The sequence below is a fragment of the Gekko japonicus genome, unplaced genomic scaffold, assembly GCF_001447785.1.
Source record: "Gekko japonicus isolate JY-2015 unplaced genomic scaffold, Gekko_japonicus_V1.1 scaffold2981, whole genome shotgun sequence".
Classification (NCBI taxonomy): Eukaryota; Metazoa; Chordata; class Lepidosauria; order Squamata; family Gekkonidae; genus Gekko; species Gekko japonicus.
In genome coordinates, this window is record NW_015161501.1 from 160,203 (window position 1) to 170,160 (window position 9,958).

General features: G+C 44.6%; 1 protein-coding gene across 1 annotated transcript in view; it reads right to left on the reverse strand.

Annotated features, from left to right (window-relative positions):
• INTS12 (integrator complex subunit 12) overlaps window positions 1-2,286 on the reverse strand; it is a 23,862-nt gene extending 21,576 nt beyond the window's left edge. The window contains exon 1 of the mRNA XM_015429209.1: window positions 2,208-2,286. The gene's annotated coding sequence lies outside the window, so the exon portion shown is untranslated. The remainder of the gene's footprint in view (window positions 1-2,207) is intronic.
• Window positions 2,287-9,958: the final 7,672 nt, after the last annotated feature.

Sequence of the window (9,958 nt, forward strand, 5' to 3'; positions counted from 1 at the left end):
GACTTGATTGGCTTTTGCCTCTAACATTCTAAACAGTTTGCTCTTCTGAGGTAAAATGAGGGCTGGAGATCACTCAGAATTACAACTGCTTTCCAGATGGCAGAGATCAGTTCCCCTGCAGAAAATGGTGGGCTCTGTATCCTTACATGCTGCTGAGGTGGCCCCAGTATGACAGCCAATGTGACGTAGCAGTCAGGACTTTAGAGCACGGGAGAGGCTGCAGGTGTGTCGGGGGTGGAAAGCTGAAGAGTGAGGGGGAAATAATATTAAGATATGGGTCAAAATGTCAAAGGTAGCAAGCAGTTACTGTAGATGAGTTTGATTTGACTGTCGAACCTAGCTGTCAGGCTAGCAGTCATGTAACTACAGACAGGTGCTTCTACCAAGTGTTGCTCTTTCAGGTCTTGTTAGAGATTGCATCACCTTGTTAGGGATTGGATAGAATTCAGCATAATAGCTGTCTGCTTAGTTAGCTATGTGGGACTCAGTTCTCAGAGACTAAGTTTTGGCATGCTGTTCAATGGCCTGGTAAATATCTGTATATATTCACCTTTATAAACTCTCTGTGCACCTTCATATCTGGTCAGTCGCCTGCTTCTTATTTTCACAACCCAATAAATAATGGTAGGTTGATGCTTGGCTGGGAAGGAGATAGGGTTGCCAACTCCAGGTGGGAAATTCCTGGAGAGGGTGAGGTTTCAGGAGGCGTGGGATCTCGGACAGGTACAAAGCCATAGACTCCACCCTCCAAATCAACCATTCCCTTCTGGGGAACCATCGTTGCCAGTCTCCAGGTGAGGGCTGGAGATCACTCAAAATTACAACTGTTCTTTAGGTAGCAGAGATCAGTTCCTCTGGAGAAAATGGTGGACTCAGTGTCATTATACCCTGCTGAGGTCGCCACAGCAAATTGACACTGAGTGTCCAAGGCCGGGGCACCTGCCCAGAGCCTCTTTCTAGAGGTCGTTGTATTTATTTCCACAAAGGGCCTTTTTCCTAGTATACAATATTGGCAACTTTTTAAACTGGAGGTATACAACACGGAAATGTCTTCGGACAGCGCTGGCTCTTTGGCTTTGAAACGGAGATGAGCACTGCAACCCTAGAGTCGGATTTGACTGGCTTTCGAGCAAGGGAACCTTTACCTTTTTATACAACGTGTGGCTTTCTGCATGCAAAGCAAGTGCTCTACCACTGAGCCACTACTTCTGTCCTTAAACAGGCAAAAATAAGCAATGCAAATCAAAAGTCTATTTTCCAAGCAAACATTTTGAGACAAAGAATGGTGTAGTGATTAGAGTATTGGACTAGGACCTGAGACTCAGGTTCAAATTCCCACTATGCAATGGAAGTTTATTGGTTGACCTTGGGTCAGTCATTCTGTCTTGGCCTCACCAACCTCACAGGATTGTTGTTGTGATTAAGCTAAAATCAGGGTGAGAAAGTGAGGCACACATATCAAAATAAATAAAAATAGAATATTCTCCAGTCTTAAATGAAGAATATTCTTTACACTTGGGGGGATTATTTTTTTAGGATACTGTCCTTTAAGGAGTTCCACAGTAGCTGACACCTGTGATATGTGAGATGACCAGTTCAGATTTCATTAATCTACTATGGTGGTCTTACAGCAAATTCACACTTTCTCAACTCTCTTCCATTTGCAGTGTGGGGATAATCTTACAGGATTGCTGTGATAAGGCTCCTGATCACAGCCTATGCATGTATGCGCCTGTCATGCATTAACACTGTGTGCATAGGCAGAGGGGAAGGGTCAGCACAACCAAAGACACACCTCTTCTAAGTGCACTGATTCAATGCACACAGGATGCTCACCGAGTAATGTGTAGGATGCTACAGTGTGCAAGCTTTTGAATTCTCCAGATCTCTTTGTCAGAAGAGACATTCTACACGCAGGATGCTGAGGAGGAATATTACCGCTTGAAAATCCCCGCCCCCTCCCTTTTATTTTTTAACATCCAGCCAGATGAAGAGTTCTGGAGAACTCGAAGGCTTGCACATTGTGTTGTGCTACTTTGTTTGGTATCAACAGCCTGTTCCCCGCAACCCCACGGAGAGTTACTCCCAGTCTAAACCCAATTGGCTTAAAACTGGAGCAATTCGGCATAAAACTGCTCAGGTATGAGAGAACGAGAGGCTGCTCAGAGACACAAATCCCCATAGACGACCCCCGGTTTTGTTTTTACCTCAGGCTACCGGCTGAGGACCAGCGGCGGCGCCTCCACGGCTCCTTCCGGGCGCCTTCTCCGCAGTCGCCGGCTGCGCGCTCGGTCGGCCGGGCAGCCTCCGGAAGCGACGAAGAGCCTCCTCCCGAGGAGAGGAAGAGGCGGAGCCGGGGGCTGGAGTGCGGAGAAGGCCGCCTGCTCGAGACCGGGGCGCTTGGGACGGTGGCGGCGGCTATCTGCGGCGGGTTCGCGGGGACAGACGCTCAGGGGATTGGCGGTGAGAGCCGGGCGAGGGCCTGCCTGGACGGTGGTGGGCCGCGTTTGCCCTGGAGCTTCACCCGGTTTAGACTCTGCTAGAGTCCATGCAGATGGAAGGCGCGTCTGAGCACATGCAGAGGGCCGTCCCCACCATCAGCTTCCCCCCCCCCCCCCCCAGCCGGCGGTCATTTTAATTCGTATGCAGAGAACCGCTGCGAAAGGGAGGGCTGTCCGGCTGCCCTCCTCCCCCCCCTGCTCGGCAGCCCATGTCAACTCCCAGCGATTCGTTGGCCTGACTGATGCCATTCGCTGCTCTTTTCATACTTGTAGCTTGCTTTTGGGTGGGCAGCAGGCGTCACTTTATACGCAACAAGAATTAACCCAGGGTTCTGTAGCTGCCCTATGCTAGCTAATTTATTTTAGTTATTTTGTTAAACTTGCATCCCACCCTCCCCACATTGTAGGCTCAGGGTCTGCAATGTATAGGCCTGCAATCAATGCAGATTTACAATTAAAATATAACAATGCAATAAAATCACCAACACACGAAAACAACAACACACCTCAATTGCATTGTTAATTTTTTTTTTTTGCCTCTGGCTCACGCATTTTTGCCTCCGCTCAGGAAGGATGGATCCAGAGCAAAGTAATTTATGCAGTAGCCAAATCGCTCGCTCACAACTTGAATGCCAGTAGCTCACAAAGTAGAATTTTTGCTCACAAGATTCCACAGCTTAGAGGGAGCATTGATCACCACTGCCCCCCACCACCTTTTCCCACCATCACAGAATTCAAGGTAGTACAAATAAGATTCCTCTGTTGAGGCATACTCATGCTGGTTTAATTTCACACAAAGGCCCAGATTTGCCCCGCGAAACGGACGGGTTGAGGTTGGATTAAACCGGCGCGATCAGATGCCAACATCTGGCAAGTGTTGCACCCCCAACCCATCCCTCCCGACCGAAGATGCGGATCTAAAAGAGAGTAGTGAAACCTACCAGATGACGCGCAGCAACAGCGACCATGGGATCGCCGACGCGCGGTTATCCCATGGTATGTGTGGTAATGGCGAATTGCGCATGCGCACAATTGCTGCAGCTGGCCCTCCTCGCCCTTAGAGTCGCTTTCCCTGCAGCATGTGATCACGGCTGCCGGCAGAAGCGCAGAGCCTCGGGGGACCTGTCTGATCCCGCTGCCGGGCTTCTGTTTGTTCCGGTTCTAAAAAGCTGCACTTAAGCTGCGGCTTTTCCCGCTAGTGTGACCGGGGTCTATATAACACACTTTTGATCCACTTTCAATGCACTTTGCAACTGGATTTTACTGTGTGAAATGGCAAAATCCACTTGCAAATGGTCACTCAAGTGGATTGAAACGGCATTATTTAGCATGTGATTTCACACATCTACCTGAATGGTGCTTTATACTGAGACAAACCCTTGGTCTATTATCGTGTGAACTTTACTGTGTGAAATGGCAAAATCCACTTGCATTTTACCATGTGAAATGGCAAAATCCATTTGCAAATGGTTGCTCAAGTGGATTGAAATCAACCTGAATGGTGCTTTATACTGAGACAGACCCTTGGTCTATTAAGGTCAGTATTGTCTGCTTTGACACACAGCAGCTCTCCGGGGTCTCAGGTTGAGGTCTTTCACACATCTACTAAGTAACTCTTTATCTGGCGATATTAGGGGTTGAAGTGAGAGGAAGAAAAGGGATGGAGACATCTCTTCAATGGCAGCACGGGAATGTGGTTTGTGGGCTGTTACCCAAGCACATGTCTCTTCGTGCTGCATTATTTTTCTGCAGTAACTACCACATTTTGGTGGTTATCAGAAATGTGAGGTAGAATAATAATATTTGAAATGCTTTACAGTTTTTCACTCTGTTTTTGAGTCCCAATGAGAAAGGCGGACTATAAATAACAAATAAATAAATCGGGTTGTAGGCCCATCTTTGAGTAGAAATAACAGGTTAAAAGTTATTTGGGCCCCATTCACATGCCGAATTTGCCGTAGGAGAGCCACGAATGCTGGGCAGATGTTCAGGGCGTTATCAGACCGCACCATCTGGCAAGTGTAGCGCACCCGTGGCGTGCCACCAAAGCTGCACAGTTAAAAAGTATCTCAACAAATGTGGTTTTGCCACAGGCTGCCGACGGAATCGTTCTGTGTGATTGCGCTGGCGTGCGGCTTTCCCCCCGGGTGTCCTTGGTGCACACGTGCTGACGGACAAAACCGCAGTGTGCCGCCATTGTGTCTGATCGCGTTCTGGTGGGTCTAATTGCACCGGCGCAAAGAGCCGTGCCCCCCCCCCCCCGGTTATCTGGCCCGTGTGACCGGGACCTTGGTAACTTTATTTGACAGCTAATCTTCATTGTAGTTCTTCTGGTTTTAATAAAATAGTTTTCTGTATGCTGGATGAAAACGAGCCTGGGGCTATGGTATGTTGTTTTGACAACACCTCTTCTCCACAAACTCAGGCTAGAATGCAAGGGCCTGTTTAGACTGTTCTTAGAGCCTGGAAACTTTTTGATTCAATGGTCTTGCAGAACAGAAACTTAAGGTACTCAGTGTCTCTTGCTGGAATCCTGAGAACAGTGTATCTCTGATGTCCAGACTGTACTCCTATGCACCTGATTTGGTTAGTGCTCTGCTTTATAGCTAGTAGCCTGCATGTCAGCTTTGCACATTGCATGGAATGTGATATTTATTTATTTATCTAGTTTATACCCCGCCCTCCCTGCTCCTATGTCAATTTCTGTTTGATCATGAGGATTAGCAGTAGGCAAGGTGGAGTAGGCAGAAAGCATAAGCATGTGTGCACATCTGTAGTGCAAGAATCATCTGTTGAAACAGTGCTCTCAATTTCTTGAGTTAGGCTTGTCTACATGCAGAGTTTATGTAAATAAAATTAACATTTGGCTAGTTGCAGTTCTAACCAGTACTATAAGAGATATTATTAACTATTCTATGAGTCCTTCTTGGATATCCATGAATAAATGAGGGAGTAGTCTGTGGTAAGGTAAGGCTCTTAGAAGTTTTGGTTGTTTGTGTTTTGGAGGGGGGGAAATAAAGTAGTCCACTAACTCTTTGGCAAATCAGTGCTACTTTAGAGAACACGGTAGCATATTGCAGCTGCTGTGCCTTGCTTCCAAGTTACTGAGCTTGGAAAAGAGGATAGCAGATCATAAAAAGGCAAGGAAGACTGCAGGCTATAATTGAATAATCAGGCTCTCCTGATCCTGTCTAAGAATTCTTTGGACAATGACAAATAATATTAGCATTTTCTGTATGAAGTTGTTCAGAATCTGCTTTCTCTTCATTTATTTTTTGTTATTGGTAGGCTTAGCATCTTTTGGATGCTGGCCACTTGTTTGTGCACTGTTCCAATTTAAATAATGTTAAATGCATTTTTAGATTGTTTATAGTCATATCATTACATTTTTTATAATAACATGACAGGAAAATCATTAACTTGGGGAAATTTCAGTATTAGGTTTTAGGAGGACCACTTATCTGAGAGATCAGTTAAGTCAGAATAAAAGATCAGGAACTGTTTGAACATAGCAGGTGAGTTTTCTTTGATCACTGTTATCTGCTGTAGATTGACAGTACCTCAAATATTATTCTTTTTTTAAAGTTCTCTGTCAATAAAATATTCGTCTCATGACTAAAGCGTTTTTGTTAGGTTGAAATTTGCAGAATTTATTCAGGAGGGCTTTTCTACTCAGGCAATAGGGTAGCACGGTACAAAATGATTTCACAATGTTACTTGAACAAATTATTAGGGGCTGTGGTCTATACTATTGCATGTAGTTTGCTGTAACTTGGATTTGACTATGTAATTTTGCATCATTTAACGTGTCATGTTAACGCTTATGTTTTACCTCAGTTCTGTTTGTTATATTTCTGATTGGTTCTACAACCCAAATACTATTTCATTGTTTATTGAGTTTCCCATCCTGTTGATTGTATTTACTCATTCTGTGTAATCTGCCTTGAGTCCCAGTGAGAAAGGTAGACTGTAGATAACGTAAATAAATACATAAATAAATAAGGCTCTGTCCAAGTCAGATGTAGGAAAATAGTAAGTGTGGCAGAGGGAATGACTAGCGGTAACTGCAATCTAGTCACTGTGAAACTAAAGCATTTGGGCTGCCAGTGAAAACTTAAGAACAAAGGGCTAAAGGACAGAGAAAGATGAAGGAAGTAAGGAATATGTGTCTGGTGGTTTCCTATATGCTCAAAGCATAGAATGTTTCTTGTTGGGGAAATCCACTGTGGATAAGTAACAATGTTATTGCCTTAGGCACAGTCTAATTGAGAATGTCACCTTGTTGCTACCCACAGAAGGAGTTTTAAAGAACTGTTTCCCTGTTCTGCTAACTCCAGTGAATGTGAAAGAAAAAGAGAATTGATGTTTTTTTTAACAAGCTTCACTCTAGAAAGCTGAGTGCATACATACACTTTTCTAAAGTGGCCAAATTTTGTGCTGAGGCTTTGTCCATAAGAAAACAGATATTCCAAACCTTTTAATAACTCTTGTGTCTAATTAATTACATTTACAAGGCTATGAATTTTTTATCTTTGTATATTAATTTTACATTTGCATGTAAACTGTGATGCTAAAGTGCTACTGGCTGATCTTTCGATTGTAATAAATGTTGATGATGTTGAATGAGTTTCCATTGCAAAGTAGGGATTCAAATCTGGTTCTCCCAGATCCTGCTATGATACTTGAAGCAGTACACAACGCTGCCTAGGATTGCTTCCTGTATTTATCAACTCAGTAGATTCATTTTGCCCTGACCAGGATAGCCCAGGATAGCCTGATCTGGTCAGGTCTCAGAAGCTAAACAGGATTGGCCCTGACAAGTATTTGGATGGGAGACCTCCAAGGAATACCAGGGTCATAACACAGAGGCAATTGAAAACCCTGCTGGGTTGCTGTAAGTCAGCTGTGACTTTACAGCAGTTTCCACCACCAAGTTCAATTTATTTAGAATTATGCTATATTATTGTATAACAATGGTGCCCTGAGATAAAGACCAGCTAAAACTGATTTTTTTTTGTAGATGCTTTTCAAGGTAGTGACTGGTTGCTTACAGTGTGGGTAATGAGATTAGTGTCACAGATTTTTAAATATTTTTCAGGAATATGTTTTAAAATAAATTACACAGATCTAATAATGAATACCATACCACTCTGCTGCTTTATGTGAATGAGTTCTTAAGAGTTCCATTGACTTTGTAGATTTTCAAGAGATAATAAGACAAACTTTTCTATCGAAAGAACTTTTACTAATTCAATTTTACCATATCTAGGCCTTCTCTTAGGAATTGGCTGCCTACAATAATGACGCTGAGGATGGACATCTTATAATCTGTAGTTTAAAACACAGAGTTTGAATGACTAATTAAGCAAGAGATACCTTCACTTAGAATTAAACACTTTAGCTCCTTACTTGGTAAGTATTTCATTCTCATTCTTGTCTCCTTAGATCGTATCTTTTGTGGCTTTTGAAAATATCTCTATACTAGGAGCAATGATTGTTGTATAGAAGGAATACAATGGGCCCTTGGAAGACAGCCCCCCCATTCCCCTGCTTTTATCCTCTCCCCAGACCCCGGGGGTCAAGGGGCATCACAAGGGCCTGGCACTGGCTCCTGGTGGCCCCTGGGCTGCCTCCACTGCCCTCCGCCCCAGCCACACGCTGGCCCCCGTCGGTGCACAGGTCAGGCGGGTAGCTGCAGTCGGGCTCGGCCGCATTCGGCGACCTCCGGGCCTCCTACACTGCCCTCCGCCCCAGCAGTGCGCCGGCCCCTGTACGTTTGCAGGCCAGGTGGGTACCTGCAGTTGGGCTTGGCTGATGATGTCTGCTGCGGTGCCGGCAGGATCGGGCTCGGCCTGAGGAGCGGCCACCCACTGGAGTGTCTGGGCTGGGTGTCGGCTGTGAGCAGACTGAGGCCAAGACACTGGACGGTGCTCCAGTGGGTGGGATGACAGCAACGCAGGCAGCCACGCAGCCAGTGGGTAGAGACGTCATTTGAGTGTCATACCAGCAGGCCAACTGATTCGGGAGCGTGTTCAAGAGTCCACACCCAAAATAGCTTTATATATAAGGAGAGATGAGAGAATTCTGTCAAAGAGGGCAGTTGAGGATTCAATAGGTCAACCAACAAAATTTCAGTGTATCTTATGTACCAAGTAGATAACGTAAATAAATACATAAATAAATAAGGCTCTGTCCAAGTCAGATGTAGGAAAATAGTAAGTGTGGCAGGGGGAATGACTAGAGGTAACTGCAATCTAGTCACTGTGAAACTAAAGCATTTGGGCTGCCAGTGAAAACTTAAGAACAAAGGGCTAAAGGACAGAGAAAGATGAAGGAAGTAAGGAATATGTGTCTGGTGGTTCCCTATATGCTCAAAGCATAGAATGTTTCTTGTTGGGGAAATCCACTGTGGATAAGTAACAATGTTATTGCCTTAGGCACAGTCTAATTGAGAATGTCACCTTGTTGCTACCCACGGAAGGAGTTTTAAAGAACTGTTTCCCTGTTCTGCTAACTCCAGTGAATGTGAAAGAAAAAGAGAATTGATGTTTTTTTTTAACAAGCTTCACCCTAGAAAGCTGAGTGCATACATTCACATGAGGCAGTTACATTGCTAAGAGGAGTGCATCTAATTGCACTGTTCAAGCAATATTAAGTAAGAGACACACAGAGCCAGGAGGAATTCACTTTGGGGGGGGGGGGGGACAGCCCATGATTGTATAGGCGCCATTTCAGTTACATGCTAAAATAACTTGTTAAAATCAGTGACCTGTTCTCACCATAAACACTGTAGGCTGAGATCCTATGCTAGCAATCCTAATCTGGACGTAAGGGCCTGTGAACAAAATGGGACCAGTAGGGACCCAAAGCAACTTAATGTTGTTTTTCTCTCCTTCATTTTATCCTCACATCTACTATGTGGGGTAGGTTAGGCTGAGAGATAGTGATTGGCCCAAGGTTATCCAGTGAGTAAAATTACAATTTTACAGCTTCTTCCCCTTAGCAATAGGCTATGGGTTCCTGGGAGCTAAAGAAATACTTAAACAATGAATCTGGGAGCCAGTTCTTTAAGATGATAGATCTTGGGCACATCTCTGTCTGGTGGTAGGGAACCATAGCCAAAATTTTGTGCCAGCGAACTATCTTTACGCTCTAGAATTTCCCAAATACTGCAGAGCTTTCACCTTGGTCCACTTTGATCGCCTGCTCTCCGTGCTACTGGAATGGAGATATCTATACACTTCTTATTCTCAATTTCTGTGCTCCTGTCAACTGAATGCACTCGAAACAGTGGAACGTGTGTCATTAATACTGCCTATTTTACAAGAACATTTGTTCCATTTCACCCCTATTCTGTCCAAGTTCCCAGGAAGATCTGATAATTTCTATACATATCTTGTCCTTGAGCCAGTTTGGTGTAGTGGTTAAGTGCGCGGACTCTAATCTGGGAGAACCAG